A 14,537-nucleotide genomic window follows, 5' to 3' on the forward strand; every position below is an offset into this window, starting at 1 on the left:
ATTGCAGCATTATTTATAAGCCAGGGTATGGAAGCAACTTCAGTGTCTATCAATGGATGACTAGACAAAGATGTGGTATACATGGTAGAATATTAGTCTGCCATAAAAAGAATGAAATGTTACCATTTATGACAACATGGATAGACCTAGAGGGGATTATGCCAAGTAAAATATGTCAGACAGAGAAAAAATATTATACAATTTCATTTATTTGTGGGATATAAACACAAAACAAATGAAAAAACAAAACAGAAACACACTCACACACAGAGAACAAACTGCTGGCTGCCAGTTGGGAGAGGGCTTGGGAGACTGGGTGAAAAGGCTGAAGGGATTACATAATACAAGCTGGCAATTACAAAATATCCATGGAGATGTGAAGTACAGTGTAGGGAATATAGCCAATAATATTGTAATAACTATGTATGGTTCCAGGTCAGTACTAAACTTATTATGGGGATCACTTTATAAGTTATATAAATTTCTAACCACTGTGCAGTACACCTGTAACTATTACAATATTGAATATCAACTGTGATTGAAAAAAAACCGTCACTTGACCTTTACCTAAGTTTACACATTCTGTTTTTTCTCCTATTTCCAAAGAATCCTTCTCCATTCTAAAATCAGGGAACTGTTTCCTTACATTCTCCTTTAGTTCTATGTTTTTGTGCTTGTTCTCACACTTGAATCTTTCAATAATTTGAAAAATATTTTAATGTGTGATGTATAGTAGAGCTAAACTTTATTTTCTTCCAGATAATGGCAACAACTAAGTATTTGAGAAAAGTAATCTTCAAATATAAAAAGGACCAGTAAATCATTTGTTATTTTGTTTTCTTAAATTTATTTCATGGAAGGTAGGAAAAGTTTTCCTCACTAGTTTGTTATTCAGGTATGATGCTTAAAAATCCATTTTTTATAAGTAACTTTTAATCTAAAACGTCTTTTTTTGCCCATTTGGGCATGTTGGTGCTATGACTAAAATTAGTGGTTTCTATGACTGCAGATGAATTTTTTTTCTTTTAAAAGGAGCTTGCTATTATCTTTTAAATCTTGATACAAAAGGACCAGGAACTGGCTCACTGTATCCTATAAATACATTTCACCAACACTTTGTAGTGTATTTTCAAACAGGAAGTGGAGAAGCAGGAACTGAAAAGAAAAATAGTCACCCTAAATTCTCTGTTCAGAGATTAATACCAGCAAAAAGGACCATGACAGTTCTTCACTTTTCTTTGAATTACTGTCTTTTGTGTTCAACCACATAGAGAAGGGAAGAAAAATTTCAGGCCTTATGGGGACTTTTCAGATGAAAAGTTTTTAGAGGACTCTTGTGCAGACCAGCTTAATGAGGTGAAAAAGATTTAGGCTATTTCTAAAGACTGCAGTAAAAACAAGAACTTGGTAATAATTTAGAGGTTGGAAGCCTTTTAGATTTCTTTGAGGGACCCCAGGGCTGATATTGTCCCATTACTATAGAACTGTCTTAGTCTAAGTGGACCAAATGGGATACTGCTTCCGCTTTGGATCTGCAGGCCCGTGTGGTGAAGTGGACTCTACTGTGTATTCTTCAGAGTATAAGGATCTTTATGGAAATGATCATTCATTTTCAATTTGACATATTAACTAGGAATTTTCAATAGCTGTGTTGGAATACTTGAAAGCTTTCTATACAAAAGGATAATGTGGACCTCTAGTATGTAGATAACATTATGAAATAGAACTGAGAGCAATGAGTAATGGCTACTCCAATTGATTTATCCTTTTAAATATCATTTGCATCCATCCCACCTATTCGTTTATATGACTTTTGTCTCAGTTTAGTCCAGAGGTCAACAAATCTTTACTGAAAAAGGGCAGACACTAAATATTTTAGATTTGTAGGCCATAGGTCTCTGTTGCAATTACTTAATGCTGCAGTTATAGAATGAATATGTGAATAGACAATATGTGAACAGATTTTTGTGGCTGAGTTCCAACAGAACTTTATTTACAAAAAGAAGTGGTGGGCTGGATTAGGCCTGTGGGCTATGGCTTGTTGATTCCTCATTTCTACCTTAAACATCTCGTGTTTGAGTTGTAATGGTTTTTCTTTCTTGTGATCAGTTTACTTTATTTTCAGTTCCATACATATTTATTATTTTATTCACTCACAATACAAGGATAAATAAGGCAAAATTCCTGTTCTTGAAGCACTGACAGTCCAGAAGAAACACAGATACAAGAGCCCATATTATTAATGTAATGAGCTAAGTTGCTCTCTTCATTGCCACCAAAATGGGCTTTCTATAAGAGGTGATCATTTTCCTTTTCTCCTAAAATATATTTAGTGGTATCTTATAAAACATCATCCATCACAAGTCCTTGGTGAGGCATGTAGGTCTCTTATTATCTGGCTATCTGGCCTATAATAATTTTCCTAGACTCATCTTTTTTACTTTCCACTTCCACGTGTTAAGTTCTAACTACAATAAATCTTAGTCTGTGCTCTTTGATGCAGATGGCACTGTGTGCCATCTGCATATTGTGTCCTTGAATGACCTCCCTTCAGCCCTCATAGCCAACCAGAGGAAGACTTTTCTATCCAAGTTGTTCAAGGATTGTAATGGGCTGCCTTGTTAGGTAAAGAAATGGTTATGAAAGAAATGGATACTGGAAGTATCCAAGCAGGGATTGGCTAAACACCTGGCAGATGCATAAAATGCTATTGGAGCCCTGCTCCATACAGCAGGCCTTCTGTTGATCTGGCTACTGTAAGTGTATTGGCTGTTAACATCACATACCTGTATCCTTTTTCTGAGTAGTTCTCTAACCTGGTGATACCAGGGAAGTTATGCCTGCTTTTTCTCTCCCTCCCTCCCTTCCTCCCTTTGTCCCTCCCTCCCTCTCTCCCTCTCCTCTGCCATCAGCCCTTAGTTTGTGGCCAATGACTATCTGATGTGCAGGGGCAACAGCCAAATGCCCTTGGATCTGGGTGGGACAGATTCTGTGGTATATATAAATCCTGCACCAGATCTCTGCACAGACCAGGCTGAGATTACAATTCTGAAACCACATCTATTGTGGTAGTTAAGCATTTCCTCAATAAATTACTTGCAAAAGTATCTTTAGAAAGACAGATATTAAATGACTTTTTAGATTACTTTTTAGTCTACATGATTCTGTGTATGAAAGGAAATCTTCATACTCCAATCCTATCTCTGCCAATTCTCTATCACTCCAATCCTATTCCTATCACTTATTATGTCACCTTAAGCAACTTTAGTGGTTGTCTAATTCTCACTTTCCTCATAAGTAAATTTGAGATAATAACATCTACTTCAAAGAGTTGTGAAGACTAAAAGAGATAACATAAATTTAGTATCTGGCACATAAAGTATACTCAATAACATTAGATATTTTTATTATCATTATTGTCAACAGTTTATTTCCCCAAAGAAAAATATGAAGGTAGTGTTTTATGTGTTTTAAAACAATAAGAAAACTACCTTTGTAATGGAAATCATAAAAAAATTCATATGCTTGATGAACATATTTGATTTCTTCATATTGAGGATGGCTTTGTCAATGCATTTAGCCTAGTGCATAGTAGGTGTCAATTGAATATTTGTTGATGAAAATAAAGACATTCTTTATTGGACTAAAGAGATTTGAACTTTAGGTGGTTAGTAAGTCCTAAACAAAAGATTAAACTAAAAATAATTGAATGTAAGATATTAGAAAGATATTCTTGGTCTATTTAAAGAATAGTACATTCAACAATGTCTATTCTAGTTATATTACACATATGTGACCTTTAAGTCATAGACTTTGCTGTAGTCTATATCACATTTCCCTTGAATGCCAAAATAACAAGTCTAATGTTCAAAGCCACTTGAAATCAGAAGATCTGCCATTATACCAGATTTCCAACACTAATCATTTTCTATAACCCTTGAGCAACTTACTTATTCATGTGTTGCACAAAGCTGTCCTAGACATTGTTTACTATTTCATCCAGCTGTCTGATATGGACCTTTACTCCAATATTCTGCACTTACTGGGATCTTGAGCATGGTTCTTTTTATGCCACTGTTGTCTCCTTAACTGCTATGTCCAACTCAGGTTTATTGCAAGTTTAGGGTTTACAGAAAAGAGTGAACAACTGTGGCAGATGATATTTTCCTAAAATGATACATTATTCCTCCAAATGGCCACACTATCCCATATGCTTATTTTTACAAAGTGACTGATTTGGTTTTCTATTGTTGTGTAATAATTTACTAGAAATTTAGTGATTTAATAATATTCACTTATTGCCCTAGTTTCTGTTTATCAAAAGTCCAGTATAGTTTAGTTGGGTTTCTGCTTGAGGGTCCCAACAGGCTACATTGGACTTCATTCTTATCTGGAGGTTTATCTGGAAAGCATTCAGTTCAAGGCTTGTGCAGTGTGTTTTTATAATACTTTACAGCTGTAGCACTGAGGCCTTCAGCTCCCACACAGGCTGCCTGCAATTACTTGTCATATGGACCTATCCATAAGCAGTTTATAGCATGGCAACTTGCTCCCCCAAGGTGAGCAGGATAATCTCTCTCTTTCCAGTCTGCCAAGATGTAGTTTTGGTAGCATACCTAATCCTGGGAGTAGCATCTCATCACTCTTGCCATATAACACAGTGTATTAATTTGCTCAAGATGCTATAACATAATATTATAGATGGGGTAGCATAAACAATAGAAATTTATTTTCTCACTGTTCTGGAAGCTAGAAGTCCAAGATCAGGGTGACGGCATGGTTGCATCTGGTAAGCACTTTCTTCCTGGTTGGCAGATGGCCATTTTCTTGCTGAGTCCTCACATGGCAAAGGCAGAAATAAGCTCTTTGGTATCTTTTCTAGTAAGGATACTCCATGGACACTTTTCTAATAAGGATACATCATGAGGGCTCCACCCTGATACCTAACTACTGCCCAGATGTCCATCTGCAGACAGTATCACATTGTGGTTTAGGGCTGCAGTCCATGAATTTTGAGGAAACATGAACATCCTATTCATAATATATGTAAGCAGTACTTTCTGTGGATGAGTGTAACACCACCTTTATCTTATAACAATGACTTTTAACTTTTTTCATCTCATAAAACACAACCTAATCACTAAAATTCTGTGGCACACCAAAAATATATGTTTTGCCAGTCTGACAAAAATTAGGCATAATTTTGATTTAGTCTCACTGGATGGCTATCATATTGGCTGTTGTCATTTTCCTTATTTGATAATTTAAGGGAAAATGTCAGTGCCTCTGACTCAATAGGTATTGGATGTTTTAAAAACTCTTGCAGCACATCCATTGAAAAGTGGTGCTTTATAATTTAATCACATTTGTCATATTCTATGGGTTAAAGGCAAATTTTAAGGTTCTCACTCAAGGGGAGGAAATTATACATGCACATACCTTATTGGATTCATCTTAAGAGTGTGTCCAATATAGTGATGTTGATGCATTGTTTCTTCACAAGGTCAGGCCCATTATATTTCTTCCCCTTGATTATGAGTTCTTTTTGTGTGTGATTTGCTTCCCATTAGAATGGGGTCAAAGTTCTGCTGTGTAAGACTTCTGAAATTAAGTCATAGAGGACTATATGGCCTTTCCTTCTCTGTCTCTGCTTCTCTCTCTCAAGACATGTGCCTTTGGAGTCATGAAATATGATATGTAAGTATGTCGGTCATTAGATGATTTCAGTTCCTTGTTTTTGAGACTTCCATTGATAACCCAGACATTGGCATAGATAAATCATCTCTATCATGCCCTGTTTGAATTCCTGACATATGAAACCATGAACAAAATCAATGGTTGTTCCTTGCCACTGAGTTTTGGGGTAATTTGTTATGTGGTCATAATAACTGGAACAAAAATAAGGAGAAATAATTTAAAATTAGATGCTCTACTATATATAATGGTTCCCAGACTCATATACCAACATTTCCATAAGAAGATTTCTATTGGACATTTGTTGTCTTAGTTTCTGGCTTTTTTATTTTTGGAGTTTTATTTTTATTTATTTTTTATTTTTCTGTGTTTCTTTTCTTTTTTTTTTAAATATATTATATTGATTATGCTTTTACAGTTGTCCTATTTTTACCCCCTACACTCCCCTTCACCCTGCATACCCCCTCCCACCCACATCCCCTCCCTTTAGTTCATGTTCATGGGTCATATGTTTAAGTTCTTTGGCTTCTACATTTCCTGTACTATTCTTACCCTCCTCCTTCCTATTTCCTACCTACCATCTATGCTACTTATTCTCTGTACCTTTTCCCCCTCACTCCCCCTCCCCTGTTGTTAACCGTCCACATGATCTCCATTTCTCTGTTTCTGCTTCTGTTCTAGTCGTTTGCTTAGTTTGCTTTTGTTTTTGTTTTAGGTGTGGTTGTTAATAATTGTGAGTTTGCTGTCATTTTACTGTTCGTATTTTTTATCTTCTTTTCCTTAGGTAAGTCCCTTTAACATTTTATATAATAAGGGCTCTATGATCACTTCTTTAACTTGACCTTATCTGAGAAGCACTTTATCTGCCCTTCCATTCTAAATGAAAGCTTTGATGGACAGAGTATCTTGGATGTAGGTCCTTGACTTTCATGACTTGGAATACTTCTTTCCAGCCCCTTCTTGCTTGTAAGGTCTCTTTTGAGAAATCAGATGCTAGTCTTATGGGAACTCTTTGCCGCTTCTAGAATTCTTTCCTTCATTTTAATCTTGGGTAATGTAATTATGATATGCCTTGGTGAGTTCCTCCTTGCGTCCAACTTCTTTGGGACTCTCTGAGCTTCCTGGACTTCCTAGGATTCTATTTCCTTTACCCGATTGGGGAAGTTCTCCTTTATTATTTGTTCAAATAACTTTTCCACTCGTTGCTCTTTGTCTTCTCCTTCTGGTACCCCTATAATTTGGATGTTGGAACGTTTAAAGATGTCCTGGAGGTTCATAAGCTTCTCCTCATTTTTTTTTAATTCTTGTTTCTTTGTTCTTTCTGGTTGGATGTTTCTTTCTTCCTTCTGCTCCGCACCATTGATTTGAATCCCAGTTTCCTTCCATCACTATTGGTTCCCTGTACATTTTCCTTTATTTTACTCAACACAGCCTTCCTTTTTCATCTAGTTTGTGACCAAATTCAACCAATTCTGTGAGCAACCTGATTACCAGTGTTTCAAGTGGTACATCTGATAGGTTGGCTATCTCTTCATTGCTTAGTTGTATTTTTTCTGGAACTTTGATCTGTTTTTTCATTTGGGCCATTTGTTTTGTCTTGATGTGCCTGTTATGTAGTGAGGGGTGGAGCCTTAGGTGTTCACTAGGGCGGGGCAACCCAGTTGCTGTGTTGTGATGCTGTATGTGGGGGCGGGGTCTGAGAGGGAACAATGGTGCTTGCTTTGTTCTCTGCCAGATTTCAGTCACTTCTCCTGCTTCCCACAAGCAAATTGGGCCTTTCTGGTGCTGGTTCCCATGTGGGTGGGTTTGTGTATGTTGTAGGACCCTGTGGGTCTGTCCATTGAATTCTCCTGTGAGGTTGGGAGTTTCTCTCACTGCCTTAGCCCCTACAAGTATTTTCAATCAGTGGTTTGAGGCTTTATTTCTCTGTATAGGAGACCTGGGTTGCACAGTCTGTTTTGCTCCCCACTTGTTTCTTCCAGTGTATCTGCACATGAATGTGGGGCCACCCAGGCTACAATCCTCTGCCTGGCTGAGTCCGCCCACTTCTGCCTTGCTAGCCAGCTGGAGCTTTGCATGCCCCACTCCACAATCCCCTGCCTCACTGGGTCTTCCAGCCACCACCACTTTGCTACGAATCCTCTCTGCCTGGCCCATCTCTGCCCCTCCTGCTGGTCTGGATAAATGTGTCTTCTTTAATTCCTTGGTTGTCGGACTTCCACACAGTTCTGTTTTCTGTCAGTTCTGGTAGTTTTTGTTTTCAAATTGTTGTTGTCCTTCCTTTGGTTGTGTGAGGAGGCAGTGTGTCTACCTATGCTTCCATTTTCACCGGAAGTCCAGTTTCTGGCTTTTTACCATGTTGTAGAGATGGTCTCCCTTTTTTCACTTAGAATGACTTGAAGAGGTCCTGCAACTTCCTACTGGAAGTTCAGGCCCAATTTCTTAGCCTGTCAGATGTATCCTAAAAAAGATACACATTCTGTACACAATATCACCAACAATGAGTATATAGCCATTGACATTTCCTGAGGAACACATAAACACCTCAATATCTCATACTTTTCCATGCCATCAGGGGTTCTTTGGTTACTTTTTTTTAGCCAAATTATGTGTTAAATTGTCTTATCCTAAAACAAAGATCCTGTCTTTTCTTAGAGGTGAACTGATTCCTAAATATTTAGAAAATAAGAAAAATGACTTTCTGCTTTAAAAATAGCATTTTCCCCTCATGTCTCAAAAATATGAAAGTCAAAGCTCAAACTAAAGATCTGATGGTTTCTATGATTTCTATGGTATTCAAGAGGATGGATTCAGAAGAGGTCAAGGAATCATCTCACTTTAAGGCAAGTAGCCTTTCTTTCTTGGTATGATTGTGAGTGTTTGGTAACAGGGATAAGTGGGCTATGTTCAGAAGAGACTGACCCTATTCTATATTAAGAAAATAAATTTCTGACAGTTCTGAATGCAGCACTATCCCAAAATTAAGAAGTGGTTTGCCTTGTAATAAAAAAGAATGATAGAATTCAGCAAACAATCCATATTCTTCCGCTAAATTACTTCTGAAAGGCATTTGCTATTGGCAAAGTTTAAACTTAAAATGTTGTTTACTGGGAATTTTTCTTCATTTTTTAGTAGTGATTGTCACCTTGTCATCTGTTTCTTAGACCACTTTTCTTAAGTAATTTTTAACACCACAGAAAGTACGGCTTAAATTGTTTGTTCTTGTTTATATGACTCTTAAAAACAGGAACCTAGGGGCAGTTGGAGGGAAAGAGAAGGAAAAACCTCATGTATCTTATATTTTGTTAATGTTTTTGGCAATGGTAATACCATTTGGTCAGTTAGAAATGGATTCAATAAATATTCTAGGTGATACCAGCTGCCTATCCAGTTTTGCCCAAGGGACTGATTAATGCTCAGAGTTTCAGAACCTTCCTAGGACCCATTAATATATATTTGATCAAGAGATGCCTATTAATTTCATGATGCCCATAGGGAATGTGCATGTTATGCAGTTGAGGTGCTGTCCTCATGGAATTACAGTTTTGTCCTGTTCTTTTTTTTTATAATTGGCCATTTTATTATTTTTTAAGATTTTATTTGTTGATATTTTAGAGAGGGGAAGGGAAGGAGAAAGAGAAGGAGAGAAACATCGATGTGTGGTTTGCACATCTCCAACTGGAGACCTGGCCCCCAACCCAGGCATGTGCCCTAGATTGGGAATTGAACCAGTGACGCTTTGATTCACAGGCCAACACTCCAACCATTGAGCTACACCAGCCAGGGCTGTCCTGTTCTTTAATATTGACTTCCCCTACAGTAAATGCCAAAGAGCACCTTTCCATGCTTGCCAGCCTTCTTTCCTTTTGCAGAGTGTGGGCCATTTTGATTAAGTATTGCAACTCTTTCAGATAGAACTGCATTACCCTGTTAGGTAAACTACAATTCTCTTCTGAGCATTGTTAGTCCTATCATTTATCAAAAAAAAATGAGATTCTGACCAGTTCAAACATATTAATCCTTGCAATAAGGGTGAAGTTGTGACTTGCATCACGATAAAGAATAGCACTTGCTGCAGATATTTTCTAGCAAAGTTCAGTACTTCTAAATCTGAAATTTCCATTTTATCCATCTGTCTGTGAATTTTAGATACAGAGCATTTTTACTGGTGGAGGGTGCTGGTGGTGGTGATCAGGAGGATAGCATCCTTTCCATTTTCTAATGTACTAGATTTTTTACTAATTTGAAGATACTTGAGAGACAGGTTTAAGATTTTTGCAAATACAGAAACCATTTTAGCAGACTAGCCAGAACTAATCAGTCTTCCATGGGAAATCTTTCTTAAGATGAAAATCTTATCCATTTGGTCAGTTGGAAATAAACTTTTTCCTTTACAGGACAAAAAGCTGGTTCAACTCCAGGAGATCATTTCTTACTTAAGCTTCAATATCCCATGTACAGTCATCTCTTCACTTATGCCTTTTCTAATTTCTCCAGAGGGTTAGTTGCTTCTTCCTAAATTCTCACATGATCTCATAAGAGGGACCAACTCCATTGTAATGCTGAACACAGTGTACTGTGATTATCTCTTGTACATTTGTTTTTCTCAATAATTTGGACCTAAATGTCAAAGACTATGTCTTTTTTTTGTCCCCATATTTCTATATCTAGCACCTAGTATAAGGGTAAATGCTTTTTAAATGCTTCTTGTATGAAAAAAAGTCCTTTGGTGTAAAAGATTGTTCGATTATTTGCCTTCTAACACAGGTGTTTGTCCTATATGCTTCTACCTTTTAGAGTGGATTTCCATGCCCAAGTATATGTTAAATTTTTTCTATATACACTGTTGTATTCTTATCCAAATATAATTAACCTGCAGCACAATCAACATGAATATCAACATGTGTAATTAGGATGACATTTACTAATGATGTTTAAGATCCAGTTGCTGCCACCCTTCCCTTATTTTTGTTTCTAATGGTCCTTGCATTTGTCCTATAAATACTGTAAACCCCATCAAGAGAAGGATCTGAAGAAGAGGCAGATACTCTCATATTCTTTATCCAGAAGGGAAGGAATGCCACATGTTGTGTTATCTGGCAACTAAGTATTTCATTAAATTCTGTAGACAACTCTTCAGAAATTGGATGTTTAAAAAAATTTAGGTCTATGCAAAAGATGTTATTTTTCACCTCTTATTCTTTCTCTGTTGCTCCACATATAGATCTAAATACAAAGTAATGTAATTAAAAATGATTGATGAGACAGGGTAAATTTATTGCTAAATCATGTTTTTTGTTTTCTGTATGACAAATATCCTGTTTTCATAAGATTCACCTTTATTTTTGTTTTGATTTAAGCTTTGGTAGGACTTTTCTGTTCTTGAATTCTTTTTAAGTTTTATATTTCACGTCTTAGCAGTTTTCTGTAGCATATATTATCTGTATTACACACTTGATGTTTATGCTATATCTGAATCAATAAACATTGGTTGTCCGATTTTGTTGAAAGTTTACTTTATGTATATAGACCTGTTCACCCCAATTAGACTGTAAACTCATTTTGAGAACAGAGATACAGCTTATATTTGTTTATATTCTAGGCAGTGTTTTATATAATACCTGTCCAAAGCAAACATTCAATAAATATGTGTTGATTGATTGATTTACCTCACCTTCTAAATGGTGTTTCACGTCAGAAATGCTATTTTAAACATCGTGTCTTGCCCCAGCCAGTGAGGCTCAGTTGGTTGGGTGTCATCTCGCAAACTGAAAGGTTGCTGGTTTGGCAGTTGCCAGTTTGCTGGTCAGGGCATGTGCCTGGGTTGCGGGCTTGGCTCCTGGTCAGTGTTTCTCTCACCTAGATGTTTCTTTCCCTCTCTTTGTCCCTGACTTGTCCTCTCTAAGATAAAAAAATAAAATAAAATTTTAAATGTTATGGTTTATTTCTTTTAAGAAAGTAGCATTTAGAATTGACTTTTTCTCATGAAACCATTATAGTGTAATTGTACTTGGGGCCATATAAATGGTTAAGAGCATGGTTTCTAGAATCAGCTATTTGTTTGAATCTTAGGCCTATTGTTTGCTAGCTGTGCATATACTTTGCTGAGCAAATTTGCTTCTCAGCTTCTCAGTTTCCTCATTCATAAAGGGGGGATTGTAATAGCACTAAATCCAAGGAATTGTGAGGGTTAATTGAGTTAAAAAAATATATATATATAATCTACTCAGAAAAGGGCTTGACATAGAAATAAGTGCTATTGTATATAAGCTGTGTTTCTATATGAAAAGAGTTGTGGAGTTTCATAGAATTCTAGAACATTAGGATTGAAAGGAACTTTAGAAATCAGAGTGGGAAAAAAAGTGGTCAGAAGATCTGTCTTTGAGCTCTAGTTGTGACACTTCTGAAGTGACTTTATTTATGAAGCAGACATGTTAAATAATGCCATTGCTGACATTAAGGGTATTTTGAGGATTAGATAGAAGAATATACTCAAGATCACATTATAAATGATAAAGCACTGTTGTTGGCATGTTTATTATTATTACTAACTAAGATGAGGAAGCTGAAGTTCACACTGTGGCCTTGGGCAAGGTCGTTATTCTTCCAGTGCTTGTTTCACATCTGTAAAGTGAATGATACTGGAACTGTGCTCATATGATGATTGCAAGGATTAATGAATTAGTACACAAAAAGTTGCAGCAAAGCCCCTCTAGATATTATGTGGTGATAGGAATTAGCTATTATTTTTATATTCATCCAATAAATATTTATAATCTACTAGTAGTCTGTGCTTATTTAAAATGATATGTGGGGTTATTGTGTAAAATACTCACCCCTCTGCTGAAGATTTTGATTGACAGTTTTAGGATAGGTCTTAGAGGGTGGGTAAGAAAAATGTCTATCAGAAAATTCTCAGCTCAGTTTTCCTACGCTGACATACTGCTTTAAATTCATTATATGTGCACTTAGACCAAATATTGGTTATGTTGGTTTTCTTGTCCTGTATGTGCTTTTCCAGTGAGTCTGTGTAAATAAAAACAAACAACAAAGAGCATTCCCTATATAAACAAATACATATCAATACAAGTTTAGCATGTATCATACTCAGGGGTTTTTTTCCCACTAAGTGAGTATATTTTAGTTTTGTATATTGTAATTTTCTTCTACAAGGAAGAACTGTGTGGCATGTAAGCACTTAAGGCCATTGTGTTTTTTAGTTCAAGATGGTTTCCTGTTTTATGCTCAAATATATCTTCACAGGGCCGAGTCTTGCTTGAACAATCTAAACTCTAAACCAATAATTTTTTAAGATGCTAGGAGCTACCAGTTTTGAGAGATTCCTTTATGAGTGGTGTGAGAGAGAGCTTTATACTTTTAATAAAAACAATGAGTCTAATTCTCCTCTTTGAAAATGTCTAACTTAAGCCTATTATTTCACTCTCCCTCTCAACATTGAATCATTCTTATTTTTAACACTTGAAGAATTTGGCAGAATTCATGGTTAGCTTTTATAAGACATAGAAACTTGAATGTAGAAGTGATATCTGCTGTAAGCATTACCTGGGTAGAATTATTTGCAGGTGACTTAGTAATCCAATGGTCTTTGATTCATCTTTGTTTTCTTGACATACTGTGAATGTCTGGTGCCTATTTAATTTCCAATAAATATTTAATGATGAATAATAATGGCTTATGTTGTATCAGACATTATGCTAAGTGTTTTACTTGCATTATCTCTTTTAATCTTCATCTGAAGAGGCAGACACTGTTATTATCTTTATTTTACAAAAGAGGAAACTGAGGTTCAGAAAGCTCTAGTAGCTTACTCAACTTCTAAGAGCTAGTGAGTGGCAGAGACCTTGGGTCTTTTCTTTCCAGAGAATAGCTCTAAAAATCTGTCTTTCATTAACCTATAAATGAGATATGAATGTATTTGACTTATAATGGAGTCTTTTGGAAAAAATTATTGGACACGCTAGGAATTTGGTTTGTAAAACTGTGAGAAAGTAGTAGTTTTATCAAATACAAACACACATACACATATATATGTATTTACACACACATATATATACACATATATAAAATATGTATTTTATACTCACACATACATATCTCCTGTCAATTACGAAAGGGATGCATTTCACCAGGCAAATGCTAAATGCTTTCACTTTGGAATTGTTCTATTGTCCAGGAAAGGGGAGATAGGTAGTGCGAGGCAAGGGAGACATGCCTGAAACATGCATGATCCACAGGACATATAGGAAAGGCCTGAAGAATAAAGTTGTTTTGGAGTAGACTACTATTGCATGCTAAAGTAAATTTCTCCCAAATGAAACAAACAGAGAGATAAAGGACAATTTAAAATTATATTTTACAGTCAGTTTCACTTTTGTATTAAGATAGCTGTAAAAGCAGAAAAAAGCAATGCTCTCCTTTTCTCAAAAAATGTGTCAGAAGAGATGTGAGAATTAAGCATTAGTTTGCTAAAGACCATCTTCTGTCATTAAAAAGTGGCTTGAGAATAACCTCACCAAAACTCAGCAAGACACTGGCACAGAGCAGGGAGAGACAAATTTGCAGACTCACCAAGCACACTGTTTCTTGGCAGTATATGCTCTGCTGAAATAAATATTGTAGAATTATGTTTCTTTGAAGATTAGTAAACTTCATAGAAATCGTATTAAGAAGAGAAAGTTTCTGATGGAGCAGAGATGTTTGAGTTTGTTGACCCCATGTCTCTGGGTCGTTATGTAAAAACTGGCATCAGGATTTTCTCTCCCACAAGCCCACTGAATTGCAAACTCAAGATTATTGCATTTCCTCACTTACTACCTGACACT

This window comes from Phyllostomus discolor, chromosome 5 (genome assembly GCF_004126475.2).
Source record: "Phyllostomus discolor isolate MPI-MPIP mPhyDis1 chromosome 5, mPhyDis1.pri.v3, whole genome shotgun sequence".
NCBI classification, from domain to species: Eukaryota; Metazoa; Chordata; class Mammalia; order Chiroptera; family Phyllostomidae; genus Phyllostomus; species Phyllostomus discolor.